Below are 23,797 nucleotides of genomic sequence, written 5' to 3' on the forward strand. Positions count from 1 at the left end.
TCCAGCTCCTCCCATTTGAAGGGCGGCTTCTGGTTCTTGGCCTTCCGGGACTGGCCTATCAGGAGGTCCTGCATAGGTGCTGCCTTTTTGGTGAAACCGGGAATAAACCTTCGGTAGTAGCCTACCAACCCGAGGAACTGCCGCACTTCTTTTACGCTGGAGGGGCTTGGCCATTCCTTAATTGCGGTGATCTTATCAGGGTCGGGAGCCACTCCGTCAGCGCTCACCACGTGTCCCAGGTACTGCACCTTTGGTTTCAGGAGGTGACACTTGGAGGGTTTCACCTTTAGGCCGTAACTTGCCAGAGCTTCGAACACTTCCGCCAGGTGTTTCAGGTGGTCCTCATACGTCTTAGAATATACGATGACATCGTCCAGGTACAACAGGACCGTCTCGAAGTTTCTGTGGCCCAGACAACACTCCATTAGTCGTTGGAAGGTTCCCGGTGCGTTGCAGAGTCCGAACGGCATGCAGGTGAACTCGCTAAGTCCCATCGGGGTGGTGAATGCGGTCTTCTCCCGGTCCGCCTCTGCTACAGGAACCTGCCAGTACCCGCTAGTGAGATCCAAGGTAGAGAAGAAGTTAGCAGATCTTAAAGCAGCCAATGACTCCTCTATCCTTGGTAAGGGGTACGCATCCTTGTGTGTGATACGATTGATTTTCCGGTAATCTACACACATCCTCATGGTGTTGTCTTTCTTTCGGACTAAGACTAGTGGAGCTGCCCAGGGGCTACAGCTATCCCTGATCACCCCAGCCTCCTTCATGTCTCTAAGCATCCCCTTGGCGTGTTGGTAGTGTGCAGGGGGTACGGGTCGGTATCTCTCCTTTATGGGAGGATGGTCTCCCGTGGGGATGTGGTGTTCTACCCCCTTTACTCGCCCGAAGTCTAACGGGTGTTTACTGAACACTCTCTCGTACTCCTGAACCACCCGATAGACTCCTTGTTTCTGGTGTGCGGGAGTGGAGTCAGTACCCAGATGTAGTTGCTGACACCAGTCCTCCATGTTTTTCTTAGAGCCGTTACCTTCCTCCGGGTGAGATGGAGGCAAGGGTTCCACAGATTGTATAGAATTTTGGTTAATGGTATATAATTTGGCTAGCGTGGCATACCGGGGCAGGTACACTTCCCTCTCCCCGATATTTATTATGCGAACGGGCACCCTCCCATGGCGTACATCAACCACCCCCCGTGCTGTCAAAATGGTGGGCCTACTGTCCGAGTAAACTGGTTCTACCATTGCCTGGTAATCTCTACCTCTCAGACCAATAGCTGCCCGGCACCAAATCATCATTTCACTTTTTGGGGGCATGGCAATAGGAAAAGGGTCACACATTCTTACGCTACCAATCTCACCGCCGGAGAGTTCCACCTGTTGCCGTCGCATCAGTGCCCGGATCTCTTTCTGGAGCACCCGCTGCTCGCCGGAGCTGGCGTTCTTGGCAACCTGCTGTAAAAGGAAAATCACCTCTGCAAGACAATTTTCAATTACATTAGTTCCTAGAGTTATTTTTGGGTGACTCTCATGTTTGTCAATATCTACAATGATCAGTCCCTGTGCTGCCAGTTCGACTCTACCGATTTTGATGGTCACCTCTTTAAATCCGATCTGTGGCACGGGCTGGCCATTGCTGGCGATGATACTCAAGTCGTCGTCAGGGTAGCGGGTAATATCCGAGTCATTCCAGTACTGCTTAAAGAGCATGTACGGGATGGTGGTGACCTGTGACCCGGTGTCCAGTAGGGCACTCATGGGAATGCCATCCAGTACCACAGGCAAGACTGGACGTCCTCCCACATATCTGTCGCGCCAGTTCGATGGGCCTGGTGATCTTTTTCCTGGGGGTTGGCCCTCTACCCCAGGTTGTGCCCGTTTAAAGAACAGTACCTTGCCATATGTCCAGGTTGATTGCAGCAGCGGCAGATGGGTCGTCCGTCCTCGCTGTATCGGTCACTGGGTCTTCCTCTGGCCGGTGGGGTCCTCCTTGGTCGACGCCATGGGATGTCCTCCGGTCCGGATGCCAGCTGGATCTTCCCTGGGGTGGAAGCCTGTAAAGACTGCACAGTTCGGGTTAGCGCAGCAACGCTCTTAGCTAGCTCTTGGACCTGATGGTGTAGGTCTGGAGCCGGGTCATTGTCCAAAGCCTGCGCATCAGCTCCCACAGGCCCTGCCGACAAGGGCGCCGCCTCCTGGTGGTAAGTGATAGCAGGGCGCTTGTGGGTCACAACGCCACCCGGTGCCGGTTCTCGGAGCACCCGGATGGCTCTGTCCTTGAACTGTGCAAAGCCCAGATGGGGATCCTGTAAGGCCATTGCCCGCAACTGGGTTCGGTGGGTATTACAATACAGTCCCTCTATAAACTGTTCGGTCAACAGCCTGTCCTCGTTTCCCACTCCATCAGGGTCGGTCTGCTTAATGGCCCTCAGGGCCTCTTGTAGGTTTAGTGCATAGTCCCTTATACTCTCATGCGCTCGCTGCTTGCACCCGTAGAATCTAAGCTTAATCTCGGCTGAGGTGCGGGTATCAAAGGTGTCCTTCAGCCGGGTTAGTATCCCTGCGACAGTCTTCCTCCCAGGTGGCCAGGATTTTACTTCCCTTTTGGCTGCCCCGGTTAGTTGGGCCACCAGGATGCTCACTTTTTGCTCTTCTGTGAGGGGGTACACCTGGAAGAGGCTATCCAGCTTTTCTCTAAAGTCATGCAGGGTATGTGACTCCCCTGAGTACTGGGGTAGCCAAGCTGCTCCCGGGATATAGGGCATGGTGAAGGGCATAACTGCAGCAGCGGTAGCGCTGGCGGGGGTTGAGGCAGTGAAGCTCTCCTCCGTATCCGACATCTTCCTCCCCCCTAGTGGACCGTGGCCTACCTTGCGATGATCCTGTTCCGCAGGCCGCGGCTCCGCAGTGGATCGTCAGGGTTGAGGACCTTCCGTCGCGCTCCTGTGACGTCGGCGTCTGCTGGGCTCCTTCCAGGACCTTACGCAACGTCCGGACGTGAGGCGGGGCTTCAGTTCTCGCGCGCTTTCGGAGTCCACGCCCCTCTTCTTCCCGCGCGGCGTCCTCAAGATGGTGTCCAATGGCGGGAAAACTCCACGGATGGCGGGAAGAAGGCAGAAGATGGCGCCGGATGGCGGGAAACTTCACCGATGGCGGGAAGAAGGCTGAAGATGGCGCCGGATGGCGGGAATCTTCACCACAGGTAAGTTTGAAAAGTCTCTTTTTCAGGCACGCAGTACCCGGTGGTTGCGGGCACGAAATCCTGCCGACTACGCCAAAGTTGACGCGCCCCTGGGCCTGTGTCGCGCTGCGTTGCGCACGCGGGAGCTTACCCGGAGCCGGATCTCTTGAGGGTTGTAGTCTCGTGGCGGTGACCCGGTCCGTGCCCAGGGAGTCAAACTGAGCGGCGATGTAACAGCGGTAGATGTAGGACGACTACGCCACCCGTTGAATGCAGCTATGGAGCTGCCGCTGCAAGACAGTCCGCTGAGGCCGGTGGATGGATGGTGCAGCGTAGATGGTATAACCCCCAACGGGAGGGGTATGGCCTCAGGGCAGCAGATGTGGATGATGGGGGTAGCAGGAACCACTCAGAGACGGTGCGGTGTAATTCAGGGTCTTTACTGGTAACAACGATAGACCCTCCTGGAGTACTTGCTAGTGAACGGGGCCTGGTCAGTCCTTGAGCAGATGGGATCTCCCCTGGCCAGGCGGAGTTGTAGGCCTCCCAAACTGACTGTACTCTTCTGGCTACCTTGCTAGAAGCGGATATAAGTAGCCCACGTCCCTGAGTGTACCGTGTGGTGCTCACCCGTATGGCCGGTGACTCGGGGCCTTCTAATGGCTTCCGCTCCACGATGGCGGTGCTGGTCCCACGCGTGTGACCGTGCCTTCGGGTTTCTGGGCCTGAGGACCTGAAATCCCCTGCCGGTCGGCTTCTGCTGCTGGGTAAGAGTTAGTCCCCACAGCCTCGGACGCCGGGTCCGGTAAGAAAGCTTCTCAGTCAGGGCGAGCTCTGCAGCTGCCAGCCCCTGACTTGTAGTAGTATTGCTCCCACTGAGCTTCTGCTGTTTCTTCCTGTGACTGTTTCTTGTCTCTACTCTCCTTGACTAACTAACCCTGCTTCAGCCCCGGGTTTATATAGGGGAAGGTCTTCCCCTCCCAAGACTGGGCAGGAGGTGTGGCATGCACAGGATCCCTGACCAAAGGACCTCCCACCTGCTATCAGACATAACATTACATTACTGTGGGAAACCAGACCCCTGGGGTGCCACATATACACAGCACAGAGCACACAGCAGTGTCATCTACTCCTCACACTACTACACCATGACATGTATACACAGCACAGTGCACACAGCAGTGTCATCTACTCCTCACACTACTACACCATGACATGTATACACAGCACAGTGCACACAGCAGTGTCATCTCCTCCTCACACTACTGCACCATCACATGTATACACAGCACAGTGCACACAGCAGTGTCATCTCCTCACACTACTACACCATGACCTGTATACACAGCACAGTGCACACAGCAGTGTCATCTCATCCTCACACTACTACACCATGACATGTATACACAGCACAGTGCACACAGCAGTGTCATCTCCTCCTCACACTACTACACCATGACATGTATACACAGCACAGTGCACACAGCAGTGTCATCTCCTCCTCACACTACTACACCATGACATGTATACACAGCACAGAGCACACAGCAGTATCATCTCCTTCTCACACTATTACACCATGACATGTATACACAGCACAGTGCACACAGCAGTGTCATCTCCTCCTCACACTACTACACCATGACATGTATACACAGCACAGTGCACACAGCAGTGTCATCTACTCCTCACACTACTACACCATGACATGTATACACAGCACAGTGCACACAGCAGTGTCATCTTCTCCTCACACTACTACACCATGACATGTATACACAGCTCAGTGCACACAGCAGTGTCATCTCATCCTCACACTACTACACCCTGACATGTATACAAAGCACAGTGCACATAGCAGTGTCATCTCCTCCTCACACTACTACACCATGACATGTATACCCAGCACAGTGCACACAGCAGTGTCATCTCCTCCTCACACTACTACACCATGACATGTATACACAGCACAGTGCACACAGCAGTGTCATCTCCTCCTCACACTACTACACCATGACATGTATACACAGCACAGTGCACACAGCAGTGTCATCTCCTCCTCACACTACTACACCATGACATGTATTCACAGCACAGTGCACAAAGCAGTGTCATCTCCTCCTCACACTACTACACCATGACATGTATACACAGCACAGTGCATACAGCAGTGTCATCCCCTCCTCTCACTACTACACCATGACATGTATACACAGCACAGTGCACACAGCAGTGTCATCTTCTCCTCACACTACTACACGATGACATGTGTACACAGCACAGTGCACACAGCAGTGTCATCTCCTCCTCACACTACTACACCATGACATGTGTACACAGCACAGTGCACACAGCAGTGTCATCTCCTCCTCACACTACTACACCATGACATATATACACAGCACAGTGCACACAGCAGTGTCATCTCCTCCTCACACTACTACACGATGACATGTATATGTGGCACCCCAGGGGTCTGGTTACCACAGTAATAGAGATATTATGTCTGAGAGCAAGTGGGAGGTTTCTCTGGTCGGGAGCCCTAAGCATGCAACACGGCCCGCCCAGACCTGGGAGTGGAGGAATCTGCCGTTATAAACTGGGTCTGGGGCGGGATTAGGACAGTTCCAGACACAGGGAAAGTTACAACAGGAGCTCTGTAGGAGCAGGAGCGAGTGCCAGAGGCTGGAAGCTAGAAAGCTCGCCTTGGCTGAAGACACTAACCCGGACACGGAGTCCGAGGCTGTGGGGACATCCAGGTCCAGCAGCAGAATCCAACCGGCAGGGGATTCCATGTCCTCTGGCCTTAGAAACCCAAAGGCACAGTCACAAGCAAGGGACCAGCACCACCATCGTGAAGCGAAGGCTAACAGAAGGCCCCAAGTCACCGGCCATACGGGTGAGCACCACACGGTATACTCAGGGACGTAGGCTACGTCTACCCGCATAGAGCAAGGTAGCCAGGAAAGAGTGCAGATAGTCGGGGAAGCCTACAACTCCACCTGGCCAGGGGAGATCCTGCTTGCTCACAGACTGACCAGGCCCCTACTGCTAACCAGTACTTCCGGGAGGGTCTGCTATATACCATCAGTAAAGACCCTGAACCGCACCACACGTCTCTGTGTTTCATCGCCGCACCAGCACCATTACTACTGGGACGCTCACACCATCACTCCCATCATCCACATTAGCTGCCCTGAGGCAATACTTCTCCCGTGGGGAGTTATCCCATACTCGGCTGCGCAAACAACATCAGCCTCAGCGGTCGGCAGCGCAGCGGCGGTCCCCACTGACCGCAATCCACGGGTGGCGTAGTCGGACACTTATTACAATACAAATAGACTGCCACTGGTTTGACCGCCCTGTGCACGGACCGGGTCACCGCCACGGAGAACTACAACCCCCAGCGATCTGGCTCCGGGTATCCCCCTGCACAGCACAGGCCCAGGGGGCGCGTCAACTTTGGCGTAGTCGGCAGGATTTCGTGCCCGCAACCAACGGGTACTGCGTGCCTGAAAAAGACTTTTGAACTTTCCTGTGGTGAAGTTTCCCGCTGTCCGGAGTCGTTTCCCGCCATCCGGAGCCGATTCCCGCCATCAGACGCCATCTTGGACCGTTTCCCGCCGTCTTCTGCCTTCTTCCCGCCATCCGCAGCTGCTTCCCGCCTTCGGACGCCATCTTCGGGACGCCGCACGGGAAGAAGAGGGGCGTGGACGCCGAAAGCGCGCAAGATCCGAAGCTCCGCCCCACGCTCCGCCCCACGCTCCGACGCTGCGTAAGGTCCTGGAAGGGAGGAAGAGCGACGCTGACATCATCGGAGCGCGACGCCAGGTCCTCGACCCCGACGATTGACTGCGGAGCCGCGGCCTACGGAAGAAGAGCATCGCAAGGTAGGCCACGGTCCACTAGGGGGGAAGGAGGATGTCGGACACCGAGGGGAGCTCCACTGCCACAGCCACCGCCAGCGCAACCGCTGCAGCAGTCATGCCATTCACCATGCCCTATATCCTGGGGGCAACCTGGCTACCCCAGTACTCAGGTGAGTCACATACCCTGAGTGACTTTAGGGAAAGACTTGATAGCCTCTTCCAGGTATACCCCCTCACAGAAGAGCAAAAAGTGAGCATCCTGGTGGCCCAGTTAATCGGGGCAGCCCAAAGGGAGGTAAAGTCCTGGTCACCTGGGAAGAAGAGGACTGTCAGAGAGATACTAACCCGGCTGAAAGACACGTTTGACACCCGCACCTCAGCCGAGATAAAACTAAGATTTTATGGGTGCAAACAACGGGCACATGAAAGTATAAGAGACTATGCTCTAAACCTACAAGAGGCCCTGAGAGCCATTAAGCAGGCAGACCCTGACAGCGTGGGAAATGAAGACAAGCTGTTGACCGAACAATTTATAGAGGGTCTACTGTGCAATGCCCACCGAACCCAGTTGCGGGCAATGGCCTTACAGGACCCTGACCTGGACTTTGCACAGTTCAAGGACAGAGCCATCCGGGTGCTCCGAGAACCGGCACCAGGTAGCGCTGTGACCCACAGGCGCCCTGCTATCACTTATCACCAGGAGACGGCGCCCTTGTCTGCAGGGCCTGTGGGAGCTGATGCGCAGGCTTTGAACAATGACCCGGCAACAGACCTGCACCATCAGGTCCAAGAGCTGACTAAGAGTGTCGCCGCGCTAACCAGAACTGTGCAGTCTTTACAGGTCTCTTCTCCAGAAAAGATCCAGCTGGCATCCGGACCGGAGGACGTCCCGTGGCGCCGACTGAGGAGGACCCCACCGGCCAGAGGAAGACCCAGCGACCGGTACAACGAGGATGGACGACCCATCTGCCGCCGCTGCAATCAACCCGGACATATGGCAAGGTACTGTCATTTAAACTGCCACAACCTGGGTTAGAGGGCCAACCCCCAGGCATAAGATCATCAGGCCCATCAAACTAGCGTGACAAATACGTAGGGGGACGTCCGGTCTTGCCTGTGGTACTGGATGGCATTCCTATGAGTGACCTACTAGACACCGGGTCACAGGTCACCACCATCCCGTACGTGCTCTTCAAGCGGTACTGGAATGACTCGGACATAACCCGCTAACCAGATGACGACCTGAGCATTATCGCCAGCAATGGTCAGCCTGTGCCACAGATAGGATTTAAGGAAGTGACCATCAAGGTCGGTAAAGTTGAACTGCCGGCACAAGGACTTATCATTGTGGACATTGACCGTCGCGAGAGTCACCCAAAAATCACCCTAGGTACTAACGTAATTGAAAACTGTCTTGCAGAGGTGATTCTTATTTTGCAACAGGTTGCCAAGAACGCCAGTTCCAGCCAGCAGCGTGTGCTCCAGAAAGAGATCCGGGCACTGATGAAGCGGCAACAAGTGGAACTATCTGGTGGTGAGATAGGTAGCGTGAGAATGTGTGACCCGTTCCCTATTGCCATGCCCCCAAAAAGTGAGATGATGATTTGGTGCCGGGCAGCTATTGGTCTAAGAGGTAGAGACTACCAAGCAATGGTAGAACCCGTCTACTCAGACAGTAGGCCCACCATTTTGACAGCACGGGGGGTGGTCGATGTACGCCATGGGAGGGTGCCCGTCCGCATCATAAATATCGGGGAGAGAGAGGTATACCTGCCCCGGTATGCCACGCTAGCCAAATTGTTCACCATCAACCAGAACTCTGTACAGGCCGTGGAACCCTTGCCTCCATCTCAACCAGAGGAAGGTAACGGCTCTAAGAAACCAATGGAGGACTGGTGTCAGCAACTGCATTTGGGTACTGACTCCACTCCCTCACACCAAAAACAGGGAGTCTACCGGGTGGTTCAAGAGTACGAGAGAGTGTTTAGTAAACACCCGCTAGACTTCGGGCGAGTAAAGGGGGTAGAACATCACATCCCCACGGGAGACCATCCTCCCATAAAGGAGAGATACCGACCCGTACCCCCTGCACACTATCAACACGCCAAGGGGATGATAAAAGACATAAAGGAGGCTGGGGTAATTAGGGACAGCTGTAGCCCCTGGGCAGCTCCACTAGTCTTAGTGAAAAAGAAAGACAACACCATGAGGATGTGTGTAGACTACAGGAAGGTCAACCGTATCACACACAAAGATGCGTACCCGTTACCAAGGATAGAAGAGTCCTTAGCTGCATTAAAATCTGCTAACTTCTTCTCTACTTTGGATCTCACTAGCGGGTACTGGCATGTTCCTGTAGCAGAGGCGGACCGGGAGAAGACCGCATTCACCACCCCGATGGGACTCAGCGAATTTAACTGTATGCCGTTCGGGCTCTGCAACGCACCAGGAACCTTCCAACGGTTGATGGAATGCTGTCTGGGACACCGGAACTTCGAGACGGTCGTATTATACCTGGACGATGTCATCGTCTATTCCAAGACCTATGAGGACCATCTGGAACACCTGGCAGAAGTGTTTGAAGCCCTGGCAAACTATGGCCTAAAGGTAAAACCCTCAAAGTGTCATCTACTAAAGCCAAAGGTACAGTACCTGGGACACGTGGTGAGTGCTAACGGAGTAGCCCCCGACCCTGACAAGATCACAGTGATTAAGGACTGGCCAAGACCCTCCAGCATAAAGGAAGTGCGGCAGTTCCTCGGGTTGGTAGGCTACTACCGAAGATTCATTCCCGGTTTCACCAAAAAGGCAGCTCCTATGCAGGACCTCCTGATAGGCCAGTCCAGGAAGGCCAAAAACCAGAAGCCACCCTTCAAATGGGAAAAGCTGGAAGAGGAGTCGTTCCGCCAGCTGAAGATGGCCCTCACGGGGGATGAAATCCTGGCGTACCCTGATTACAGCCAGCCCTTTATCCTCTACACGGACGCAAGCAACATCGGGCTAGGAGCCGTACTGTCCCAGATCCAGCAGGGGAGAGAACGGGTGATTGCTTACGCCAGCCGAAAACTGCGACCCACGGAAAGAAACCCGGAGAATTACAGCTCGTTCAAGCTAGAGTTCCTGGCAGTGGTGTGGGCAGTAACCGAACGTTTTAAGCATTACCTTGCCTCTTCCAGGTTCACCGTGTACACAGACAACAACCCGTTGACACACCTGGACACTGCAAGACTGGGTGCCCTGGAGCAGAGATGGATAGCCCGCCTGTCCAATTTTGAGTTCACGATCAAATACCGGGCAGGACGCTCCAATACCAACGCGGACGCCCTGTCCAGGATGCCAAACCTACCAGACGAAGGTGAGGATCCAGAAGAATTGGAAGAGATCGAACTCCCTGCATTTCACCATCATGGGATTACCCAGTATTCCCACCGTGTAAGGGGCCAGCGATCCGCTACGTTCAACCCCTTACCCCACTACAACTGGGCGGAGACGCAAGACAGTGACCCCGCAGTCCGTCTGGTGAAGGAAATGCTGACCCAGGCTGACGCCCGCCTAGACCCAGACGCTCCAGAAGAGACCAAGCAACTGTGGACGGAGAAGAGCAGACTGTTCCTCTACAAGGAGAAGTTGTGCCGCAGAATGGTCAATTCCCGGACACATGAGCTGATCTGGCAGGTGGTGGTACCGAGACGGGACGCAGCTATGGTGCTGGAGGCCTACCACAATGGGGCAGGGCACTTCGGATGGAAGAAGCTGGAGTTCCTGCTGCGTGAACGGTTCTACTGGATAGGCATGAGGGGAGCCATTGAGAGGTGGTATAGAGACTATGGCCCGTGCAATCTAAGAAGAAGGGACCGTGCCAGCCAGAGGACTCCCCTGCAGCCCATCATCACCAGGCAGCCGCTGGAACTGGTCGCTCTGGACCATGTTAAACTGGCTCCAAGCAGAAGCGGGTATGTCTACGCCCTAACCATCGTGGATCACTACTCCCGATTCTTAGTGGTGGTCCCCGTCAAAGACTTAACAGCACAAACAGCAGCTAGAGCCTTCCAGCTGCACTTCTGCCGCCCACACGGGTACCCGGACCAATTGCTGATGGACCAAGGACCAGCCTTCGAAGCGGAGGTCTTCCAGGAGTTCTGCAACCTGTATGGCTGCAAGAAGATAAGAACAATGCCCTATCACCTCCAAACCAATGGCCTCTGCGAGAAGATGAACCAGGTGGTGATAGATCTGCTAAAAACATTGCCCCTGGAAGAACGCAGTCTGTGGCCTGAGAAACTGCCCGATCTGGTGGACCTGTATAACCACATCCCGGTAGGCTCCACCAACTGTACCCCGGCTTACCTAATGCGAGCAAGACCTGGTAAGCTGCCTGTTGACCTGGATATGGGAGTCCTGATACCCGAGGACACCTCACCAGAGACAGACTGGGATACAGAACGGCAGCAGCAGTACCGGAAAGTACAAGAGAGCATCGAGCGAAGTCTCTGTCAATCAAGAGAAAGGCAGGAGAGGACTTATAACCAACATGCTCCCGCTGTTCCCCTGGTACCTGGAGAGCAGGTCTTGAAAAGAAAAAGGCGGCTCCATAAGTTGGACGACCAGTGGGAAAAGGACCCGTACACCGTACTGCCCTCAAGCCACAATAATCCAAAGGTGTACGTCATCAGCAAGGATGGAGGAGAGACCACAGCCACTGTCTCCAGAGACCACCTGAAAAAGTGCCCCGAGAAGTTGCAAAGCACGGATGAAGATCAGGAAGACCCTCAACCCGTAGGGGAAAAGGAGGAAATGATCAGCACCGTACTCTGAGACTTTCCCCGGTCCTGGACGCAAGTAAACAACGCTATCGTGGTGCCCGTCCTCACCTTTCTCCAGCCAGCCCCTCAAGTGCCTACAGAAGACCAGGTAGAGCTGGAAGAGCAGCCGGCCCAGGAGGCAGAAGAGTCCACACCAGCAGACCAGGAGAATCAACCCTCTGCTAGTAGTGAGCCTGTCGTGCCCCTAGTGAGCCAAAGAGTGCGCAGACAGCTGCCCAGCTTACCCATAACACCTCCTACACCCTGTAGTGCAGGACCAGTTAGTGAGCTCCGTAGGTCCACTAGAGTCACTAGAGGTCAGATGCCCGCTCGCTGGAGAATATAAAGTAATGCACTGTGAATTTATCTGTTTAACTGTTTATGGTGTATGTTTGTTGCCTGTTATTAATTATGTTTCTCAGTTACCCTGCAGATTTATTTGGACTAACAGGTTATGGACACTGGATAACCGGAACAATTCTTGTAGATAGTTGCACCTTGGTGCCTCTTGCGAAGACGGCCGCGGAAGAGAAAACCTGTCTAGCGTGGCCTACTTGCGGCCCAAAGTAGCTAGCTCCAGCCTTGCAGCCACGCCCAAGGCCAACGCAAGGGGTTTGCTTTGGACAGGTCCCCTACTTCGCTTAAAACTTCACCTTGGGTGATATGGACACCCGGTTGCGGACACGCCGTGACCTTTAAAGAACTAAAGCTTCTTGTAAATATGTTGTCTTGTTATTGTTATACCCTGTATTTATGTTTCTTTAAAAAATGTGTTTAGTCCCGGAGTACTAAAATTTACTAGGGGGGAATGTGGCACCCCAGGGGTCTGGTTACCACAGTAATAGAGATATTATGTCTGAGAGCAAGTGGGAGGTTTCTCTGGTCAGGAGCCCTAAGCATGTAACACGGCCCGCCCAGACCTGGGAGGGGAGGAATCTGCCCTTATAAACTGGGTCTGGGGCGGGATTAGGACAGTTCCAGAAACAGGGAAAGTTACAACAGGAGCTCTGTAGGAGCAGGAGCGAGTGCCAGAGGCTGGAAGCTAGAAAGCTCGCCTTGGCTGAAGACACTAACCCGGACACGGAGTCCGAGGCTGTGGGGACATCCAGGTCCAGCAGCAGAATCCAACCGGCAGGGGATTCCATGTTCTCTGGCCTTAGAAACCCGAAGGCACGGTCACAAGCAAGGGACCAGCACCGCCATCGTGAAGCGAAGGCTAACAGAAGGCCCCAAGTCACCGGCCATACGGGTGAGCACCACACGGTATACTCAGGGATGTGGGCTACTTCTACCCGCATAGAGCAAGGTAGCCAGGAAAGAGTGCAGATAGTCGGGGAGGCCTACAACTCCACCTGGCCAGGGGAGATCCTGCTTGCTCACAGACTGACCAGGCCCCTACTGCTAACCAGTACTCCCGGGAGGGTCTGCTATATACCATCAGTAAAGACCCTGAACCGCACCACATGTCTCTGTGTTTCATCGCCGCACCAGCACCATTACTTCTGGGACACTCACACCATCACTCCCATCATCCACATTAGCTGCCCTGAGGCAATACTTCTCATACTCGGCTGCGCAAACAACATCAGCCTCAGCGGTCGGCAGCGCAGCGGCGGTCCCCACTGACCGCAATCCACGGGTGGCGTAGTCGGACATTGTTATTACTTAAGACCGCCACTGGTTTGGCCGCCCTGGGCACGGACCAGGTCACCGCCACGGAGAACTACAACCCCCAGCGATCCGGCTCCGGGTAACCCCCTGCACAGCACATGCCCAGGGGGCGCGTCATATACACAGCACAGTGCACACAGCAGTGTCATCTCCTCCTCACACTACTACACCATGACATGTATACACAGCACAGTGCACACAGCAGTGTCATATCCTCACACTACTACATCATGACATGTATACTCACCACAGTGCACACAGCAGTGTCATCTCCTCCTCACACTACTACACCATGACATGTATACACAGCACAGTGCACACAGCAGTCTCATCTCCTCCTCACACTACTACACCATGACATGTATTCACAGCACCTTGCACACAGCAGTGTCATCTCCTCCTCACACTACTACACCATGACATGCATACACAGCACAGTGCACACAGCAGTGTCATCTTCTCCTCACACTACTACACCATGACATGTATACACAGCACAGTGCACACAGTGTCATCACCTCCTCACACTACTACACCATGACATGTATACACAGCACAGAGCACACAGCAGTGTCATCTACTCCTCACACTACTGCACCATGACATGTATACACAGCACAGTGCACACAGCAGTGTCATCTTCTCCTCACACTACTACACCATGACATGTATACATAGCACAGTGCACACAGTGTCATCACCTCCTCACACTACTACACCATGACATGTATACACAGCACAGTGCACACAGCAGTGTCATCTCCTCCTCACACTACTACACCATGACATGTATTCACAGCACAGTGCACACAGCAGTGTCATCTCCTCCTCACACTACTACACCATGACATGCATACACAGCACAGTGCACACAGCAGTGTCATCTTCTCCTCACACTACTACACCATGACATGTATACACAGCACAGTGCACACAGCAGTGTCATCTTCTCCTCACACTACTACACCATGACATGTATACACAGCACAGTGCACAGTGTCATCACCTCCTCACACTACTACACCATGACATGTATACACAGCACAGAGCACACAGCAGTGTCATCTACTCCTCACACTACTACACCATGACATGTATATGACGCACCCCCTGGGCCATATTCTTTAGGGGAATACCCGGAGCCGGATCAGATGGGGGTTGTAGTCTTCCGAGTGGCTGTGACCCGGTCCGTGCCCAGGGTGTCAAGCTCAGAGTATGTGGCAGTCCTACAGATGTTATAAAGTTCTTTATGTCGACTACGCCACCCGTTGTATTGCGGTCACTACGGCCGCCGCTGCAGCAGGGTCCGCTGAGGCTGATGGTGTTGGTGCAGCTTTTGATAGTATAACCCCCAACGGGTGGGGTATAGCCTCAGGGGGTCAGGTGCAGAGGATGGGGGTTGTGGTGGTGCAGCGTAGATGTTAAGTGAAGACAGAGTCGGGTTGTGCAGTTTAGGGTATTTACTCACTGCTGATGTTCCGGTCACTCCAGCTTCAAGTGACCACCCGAGCCGTGCTGCGTCCACCAGGTCCTGGATTCAGCAAACCCCCAAACAAGTCCGGAGCGTGACCCTGAGCTCTCCTTCTGTCCTTTCCTCTGGCCGTCCCCACTAGTGATCCACCTAGGTCCAGCTCCCTCGGGCCTTCTGTTGGGAGACCCTTGGCCTTGGGTTCCCTGACCCTCCACGTGGTTTGCCTTCGGGGTGGATGTGGTGGGTGGCCGTGGCAGACGCTGCCCACGGCCTCCGGTCTCTGGCTAGGGTGTGCTTTTGCCCCCACCAGTTTGGGATCCGGTACCCTATTGCCGACTCTTCACCCGGGGATTGAATTTGGGTTCTCAGAGTCCTTTCTTTGTCCCCTCTGGGTCTTTCCTTCTCTGCTCCACTCTCTCTCTCTGCAGGCTCGTCTGGACCTCTGCTTCTTACTGGCTCTGACAGACTGACCGACTGTGGCAAGCTGACTCCTCTGCAAAGACTGACCCTGATCTTTGATGGTGCCCACCTTATATACTCCCTCTATGTGTGAGCTCAGGTGACCAGCACCCAATGAGCTCCTATCTTTACCCAGGCTGCTCCCCCTATCTGCCCCTACACTACTTGGGATGTACCACCCCCCTCCCACTCCAGCCAGGAACAGACTCGGTCGTACCTGCACATTTCTAAGTGGGAGTACCGTCGGCCTGCCCCTCAGAAATGGGATGTGTGTAGTGCATGCAGCCTACCGAGCTCAGTTCCACACTCCATCCTTACCCGGGAGTGGGATATCACACCTCTGGGTTGAGGTGCAATACCCCTGTAGCAGCCGAATCCTCAGGGTGCTACATATACACAGCACAGTGCACACAGCAGTGTCATCTCCTCCTCACACTACTGCACCATGACATGTATACACAGCACAGTGCACACAGCAGTGTAATCTCCTCCTCACACTACTACACCATGACATGTATACACAGCACAGTGCACACAGCAGTGTCATCTCCTCCTCACACTACTACACCATGACATGTATACACAGCACAGTGCACACAGCAGTGTCATCTCCTCCTCACACTACCACACCATGACATGTATACACAGCACAGTGCACACAGCAGTGTCATCTCCTCACACTACTACACCATGATATGTATACACAGCACAGTGCACACAGCAGTGTCATCTCCTCCTCACACTACTGCACCATGACATGTATACACAGCACAGTGCACACAGCAGTGTCATCTCCTCACACTACTACACCATGACATGTATACACAGCACAGTGCACACAGCAGTGTCATTTCCTTCTCACACTACTACACCATGACATGTATACACAGCACAGTGCACACAGCAGTGTCATCTCCTCCTCACACTACTACACCATGACATGTATACACAGCACAGTGCACACAGCAGTGTCATCTACTCCTCACACTACTACACCATGACATGTATACACAGCACAGTGCACACATCAGTGTCATCTTCTCCTCACACTACTACACCATGACATGTACACACAGCAGTGTCATCTACTCCTCACACTACTACACCATGACATGTATACACAGCACAGTGCACACATCAGTGTCATCTTCTCCTCACACTACTACACCATGACCTGTATACACAGCACAGTGCACACAGCAGTGTCATCTCATCCTCACACTACTACACCATGACATGTATACACAGCACAGTGCACACAGCAGTGTCATCTCCTTCTCACACTACTACACCATGACATGTATACACAGCACAGTGCACACAACATTGTCATCCCCTCCTCTCACTCCTACACCATGACATGTATACACAGCACAGTGCACACAGCAGTGTCATCTCCTCCTCACACTACTACACCATGACATGTATACACAGCACAGTGCACACAGCAGTGTCATCTACTCCTCACACTACTACACCATGACATGTATATGTGGCGCCCCTGAGGGTTCGACCGCCACAGGAATGCTGCGCTTCTCCAATGGAGTGTGGTGTTCCTCCTCTGAGGTAAGGCCAGTGTGATGGTTGTGACTAGTGTTGAGCCACCCCCGTAGTGTTCGAGTTCGGTTCGGTTCGTCGAACACCCGTGTGTTCGCCGAACTGTTCGTCGAACTGTTCGTCGAACACCTTCGAACACCGTTAAAACCAATGGCAGACAAACAAAAACACATAGAAACACATAGAAAACACCTTCAAAGGTGTCCAAAAGCTGACAAACTGCTCAGAAGACACAACTAACACATGGAAAAGTGACAAGTACATATAGTCATGCGAAAAGAAAAGAGGTGGAGGAGTAAAAGGAGGGGGAGACACAGATATAGGCATGTCATGCCCTTCTAAAATCCAAAAAGTGAGAAGCCGACACGGCCAGTCCGTTCCTGCCTGTGCCACCTCTGTGTCGCCGGGTTTGTGCCAGAGCCGCGGTGGACCCTGACGGCCAGCCCCCCTATCCCAATACTGGTGCATGTCCGCCGGTGGGTCGAGGCCCCCCACGGTGGAGGGGGGAGTAACATCTGCAGAAGAAAGACCATCTTCCAGCCAAACTAAGATGTCGACTTCTTTTCGTGGACAATGTGATACGATCCCATTCTTACGGACACGCCCATCGCTACAAATTCTAGATGAGGCACAAAAACAGCAGGTGCTTCAACGGATATCAAGTGCTCCTTCAAGTGGGCTCTCCATCACCTCAATTTCAACATCACAAATACTCCAGTCCTCAGAGGTGTCACCCCAATCGCACTTGCTTCCTCACAGCTCCCAAGTCTCCAGCTGCCCGTCTGAGTATGGGGTAACACAGATGGCTGAGTCTGCCCAGCTGTTTACTCATACTATAGCCTGGGAAATGGAGGTCTGCTCCAGAGCTTCTGTTAATCCAGATGATCCGATGCCCAGAATCTTTATAAGTTGGATCCAGGACCAGATGAAGAAGGTTCTGAGCATAATGTAGACCCTTGTTCCCAAACTGTAACTCCTGTTGGTGGAGACAATGATGAAGACGATGATGAGACTCAAATACCTGATTGGAGCGACAACTTGACTTTTCGGTCAGGGCAGGAAGAGGTTGGCTCTGAGGGCGACGGGTGTGATAACACACAGGGTGATGATGACGAGGTTGGAGATCCCACTTACTGTCAACCCACAGTCAGAGAGTCGATGAGGTCAGCAGAGGAGGTGGAGGAGGATGTGACTAGCCCTGGGGATGGGGATGACTCGGTACCCGGGCATTTGCCTGGCCTTGGGGATGTCGCGGTGGTCGGCTCCCTGGCCCGTACCCTGGGGTCTCTCTTTAAAAGGGTGGATAATTGTTAATTTTATAAGAGTTCATGATGCCACCTGTGGTATCTGGTGACAAGCACCAGCGCTGCAGCAGTCCACTGAGGCCGGTGATAAGGCAGCTCGATGGTATAGCTCCCCACAGGTGGAGCTAGGTCTCAGGGCAGTGTATACAGGGGGAATGCAGGACAGGCGAGACCCAGCTGGGTCAGAGCAAGAACGGGAACGGACACGGTAGTCACTTCAGTACCTTTTACTGGTGGAAATTCAGGCACATCCCGGAGCACTGTAGGGTGAAGGGTGCATATCAGGATCCTCCCCAATGAGCGGGTGTAGGGCCTCCTGTTTCTTGCCTCTGCGTAGTAAGTTTCTGACCTGCCTGGAGCTAGGCCTAACTTTGTCTCTGTCCTGCGCTGGCTGACCTTGTGGTAGGGCCTTCTCTTGGAGTTCACGCTCCCAGTATGCGGGGCCTAAGCGTCTCCTGGCTCTGTTACATATCAGCACCTTAGCGATCCTGGGACTTGTAGTTCTCCAGGGATTCCGGTTATGCCTTACTGGGTCATAGAGATACCGGTAAGCTCGGATCCTGTGTCCGGTAAATGCTTCGGGGTGAGCTGGTTAAGCTCCTCTGCCCCTTATGTACTAACTCGCCACTCGCCTTCGGCCTACTCGGGCCCTCACTAGGCTATACACACTAACGGCAGCTTGCCGCGCTTCACTGATCTTACGGCACCGGCACACCTTAAGCTCTATCTGGGCTCCCTGAATCTAGCAAGCAGGAGCCTCGTGCTCCACTGCTGAACTATTAACTGCGTTCTCTAGACTAGACTGAGCTCCACTGCAGACTGACCTCTCTTAGGCTTCTCTACTGCAGGAACTCTTCAGAGGAACTGAACTGCCTAGCTCCACCTTCCCTATTTATATCCCTAACGGGCTCCCTCTGCTGGTCTGAGGTGGAAGGTGGAGATGTGTGAATGTTTATGGGGGCCTCTTGTGGAGGATTCCATCAATGCACTCTTGTAGGATCTGTGATACCAAGCGCAGCGGGGCATCACAGATGCTATTGACGACGAGGTTAGGTTGCGCCTTCCTGAACAGAGACGGAGTACTGGAAGCACGTCAACAACTGCATCCTCAACCACAACTCTGCCTCTGACCACAAGTCGTAGTGGCTCTTCAGGTCACATGGGCTCTAAGCCTTGCATAGCCTGGGCATTTATTCAGATCGATAAGGATGACCCAACTCGTGTTATCTGTAATATTTGTCAGCAAAAGCTAAGTAGAGGCCAAAAAATACATAGTTTGAGTACTTCATGCATGTACCGTCACATGGATATGAAGCATAAGTTGCAGTGGGAAGCTCACTGTGCTACAATGCGGCCTAGCGGGCTGGGCCAACCACCGTCTGCCCCATCTTGTGCATCCGCAGCCTCTTCATCCTCTGTGACTGGGGGGACAGCAGTCACACATGTTTTTGGACGCAGACCTGCCACCTCTTTACCCGCAACAGCCAGTGTGATTGGCAGGTCGTCAGTTCATTGGGAAGTGGAAACACCTGCTAGTGTTGAGCGCTCTCCGACATCGAGAGCACCACCTTTGGATCAAGGCAACCTAACATGTCCGCCTGCATCTTCCTCACAGACCGGCAGTTGCCGGGGACACCCTACTCAACACCGTCTAAGCACAACAGCCAGCCCTCGGTCCCTCAGATGTGGAAAAGTAAAAGACCATTTCCTCCTAGCCATGAGAAAGCTAAGAGATTGAATTTCACCATCTGCAAGCTGTTGGCTACAGAAATGCTGCCTTTCCACCTGGAGGACACAGAGAATTTTCAAGACCTTATGTCCGTCACAGTGCCCCAGTACCAGATGCCCAGTCGGCACTACTTCTCAAAGAAAGGTGTGCCTGCGCTCCACTAGCATGTCGCACACAACATCACTGCTTCTTTGAGAAACTCTGTGTGTGACAGGGTGCACTTCACCACAGACACTTGGACGAGAAGGCATGGACAGGGGCGTTACATGTCGCTGACTGGGCACTGGGTAACTATGGTGACAGCAGGACAAGGGGCTGCTGTCCAAGTCTTACCGTCCCCACGAGTTGTGTGTTAATCCTCTTTATCTCGAACTTCCTCCACTGCTTCTGCCTCCTCAAACTCCTCTCGGTCCTCCACCTGCACCCAAAGCCTGTCTGGTAATGCCACCTGCTTTCTAACTGCGCAGAAGGAATCCTGCACACCTCCTTACTATGCTGGCAGCAGGGCTCAACGCATCAGTGTTTACTTTGAAATGTCTGGGAAATGTGAGTCACACAGCTGAGGAGTTTTGGTCAGCTCTGGAGACCCAGTTTCATGAAAGGTTGTCTCCACTGGACCTGCAACCAGGGAAGGCCATGTGCGACAATGCTGCAAACCTGGGTGCGGCACTTCGCCGGGGCAATGTCACACACGTGCCTTGTACGGCTCACGTGTTGAACCTGGTTGTCCAGCAATTTTTAGCCCACTATCCCGGACTAGATGGCCTTCTGCAGAGTGCACGGTCGCTGTGTGCTCACTTCCGCCGTTCGCATCCCGCAGTTCAACGACTTACATCTCTACAGAAGTCGTTGGGCCTGCCAGTTCACCGGCTGAAATGCGATGTGCCGACACGGTGGAATTCAACTCTGCACATGTTGCAGCGACTGTGGCAGCACCGACAAGCCCTGGTGCAATACGTTCTGACGTATAGCCTGGGCCAACGAGATCCAGAGGTGGGGCAAATCACGCTGGAGGAGTGGTCTCAGATCAGGGACCTATGCACCCTTCTGCACAGTCTTGAAATGGCGAAGAAGATGTTTAGTGCTGACGATGCCATTATCAGCATGACTATTACGGTGATTTACATGCTGGAGCACATGTTAAACAGAATTCGGAGTCAGGTGGTGGGACAAGAGGAGGTGGAGGAAGTAGAGGAGGAGTCGTATGCGGAAGGGATAACATCTCCAAGGTCCAGACGGTTGGCAGCACCAAGGCGGCAGGCATGGGAGGGTGGGGGAGAGGGATTAACCAGGGCGCATGGTAGCAGCCAAACTGTTGAGGAAGGTGCAGGAGCCGAGGAAGAAGTGGAGGACGAACTGGCAATGGGCATGGAAGACTCATCAGATGAGGGAGACCTTGATCACATTTCTGTTGTGCGAGGTTGGAGGGAGAGGGCAGAGGAAGGAAGCATGATTCTTACCTCGCTACCAACACAACAAGGACTTGGTCCTTCTGGATGCGCAAGACACATGAGTGCCTTCTTGCTGCACTACCTGCAACATGACCCCCGGATTGTCAGAATTCGAAGTAATCCCGACTACTGGGTTGCCACACTCTTAGATCCCCGGTACAAAAGTATATTTGCCGAAATAATTCCTGCCATAAAAAGGTATTGACGAATGCAGGAGTATCTGTTGCAGAATCTTACATGTGCTTTTCCACAAAACACCAGTGGTGCACGTAGTGAATCTCACAGTTCTAACTTGCCAACGGTGGGACTGTCGAGTCTTCATCACTCAAACAGTAACAGTAACACAGTATCTGCTGGTAACAGCAATTTTGTGGAATCGTTTCACCACTTTTTTAGACCATCCTTTGCAAGGCCACAGGAGACAAGAAGTCTGACACATAGTCAATGCCTAGAGAGGATGGTACAGGAGAATCTCCAAATGAACATCGAAGCCATGACTGTGTCACTGGACCCTTGCTCATTTTGGTATTCCAATCTTGAAAAATCGCTGGAGCTCACCACTCACGCCTTGGAGATCTTGTCATGCCATGCAGCCAGCGTTCTCTCTGAACGTGTGTTCAGCGCTGCTGGTGGTGTGCTGACAGATAAGCGCACGCGGCTGTCCACTGAGAATGTAGACAGACTCACGTTCATAAAGATGATCAAATCATGGATTCGCAAGGACATTTCTACCCCTGTGTCATCCTTGGGAGACTAAAAGCTTGGGGATTTGGTAAAATCACCTCACCAACCGTTTTAAGCAACAGTGGGGCAATTGATGCCACTTAACCCTAGAACGCATGACCATAAAAATCTACACTTTCACATACCTGGGGCCCTTTAGGCCTGTGTGCAAATAACATGGAATAACTCAAACTCAAATGACAAACAACTGTATACATGAAGAATACCTAGAGTTTCAAAATTCTAACTAAAGCAATCTTGCAGAAAATAGAAAACAATTAACTGGGCGGGCCTGCAAGGCCACAGGTATGCGTTCTAGGGTTAAGTGGTGTCTGTGCCACAATTTTGGGAGTCCCCTTGCTGTGTCTTACGTGACGTTGGCATCGTCAATTCCAGGTGGGTTGGGTCGCACCCCCCCCTTTTAACTGTAAGAAACTACATACACTATGGCTTGGGGTAACACAGATGGTTGAGTCTGAAGAGCTGTTTACTCAGAGGTCTGCTCCAAATCTTCAGTGTCTGCTAGTCAGCGTAGAATTTTTAACTGCATCTAGCCTAGGCAATACTTTGGGCGTAGTAGCCCAGCTGCGAAGCAAGCTGCACCGCCTGTGTATCTAATAAGAATTTTTAAATTAATCTAGCCTAGGCAGACTGTGGGGACCCCCAACCAAACCCAGATGCTCAGCCCCCCTACCGCCCCCCTTTCATGGACAACCCAATAATGTAACTCTTACAACTGGATGGGTGAGGATCGGTCACAGCTTTATTAACTCTTTATACTCATTCCATTAGAAAGGCATTTTATTTCTAAAATAATTCAGCTTGTTGCAGCATGCCCTGGGTCCCCACTCCGGCAAGTTGGCCAACAAGTGTAACTCTCCAACATGTCCTTTCTATTTCCAGGCCACGGAGGATCCAGCGTACTCGTATGCAGGACTCTGACCCCCACCCATCACTCTTAACGCTTGTTCCACTCCGTCCTGGAGTCCTGACAGGAATATGTCCAGTCCAATATCTATTAAGTGAACACCGTCGGGCCGTATGAGGCCTGCTTTATCTCCTTCCAGTTGTCGGTGTCGTATCACTACACCGCCTCTGTCTCTTCTAAATTTTGCCATCCGAATATTTATTACCCGCCTTGTCCATTCGATGGCCGTGATGTCTCGCGCACCTTGCCATACCGCTATCGGCACAATCTCTGACCATACTATAGCTAATTTTGTGAAAAATTCTCTGAAGCGCTCAGTGTCTAGTTTCATTATTGCCATTAGTTATGCGCTCTTGTGATGACCTAGGTTGTTTCCCCCGGCCTGTATAACTAAGATGACCGGACCTCTTGCCTCTCTCCCTACCTTGATTACCTCCATTAGTACCTGTGGCCATAGCAGGCCTCTAATACCTCTCCAGTTGAAATATGTGTTATGAAACTCTAATTTCCTCCCGCCTGGGCGGACTTTCGCCCTTTTTTGTGGCCAATATATATACGAGTGGCCTATCACTCACACTGTTGGCTTAGCGTCACGTGTAAAAGAAACAAACCACGTTAGGATAACAAGTCCGGTCTTATGTATCTCGCCAAACACG

The sequence above is a fragment of the Phyllobates terribilis genome, unplaced genomic scaffold (genome assembly GCF_046119375.1).
Source record: "Phyllobates terribilis strain yellow unplaced genomic scaffold, ASM4611937v1 Scaffold_7__3_contigs__length_470593459, whole genome shotgun sequence".
Taxonomy (NCBI): Eukaryota; Metazoa; Chordata; class Amphibia; order Anura; family Dendrobatidae; genus Phyllobates; species Phyllobates terribilis.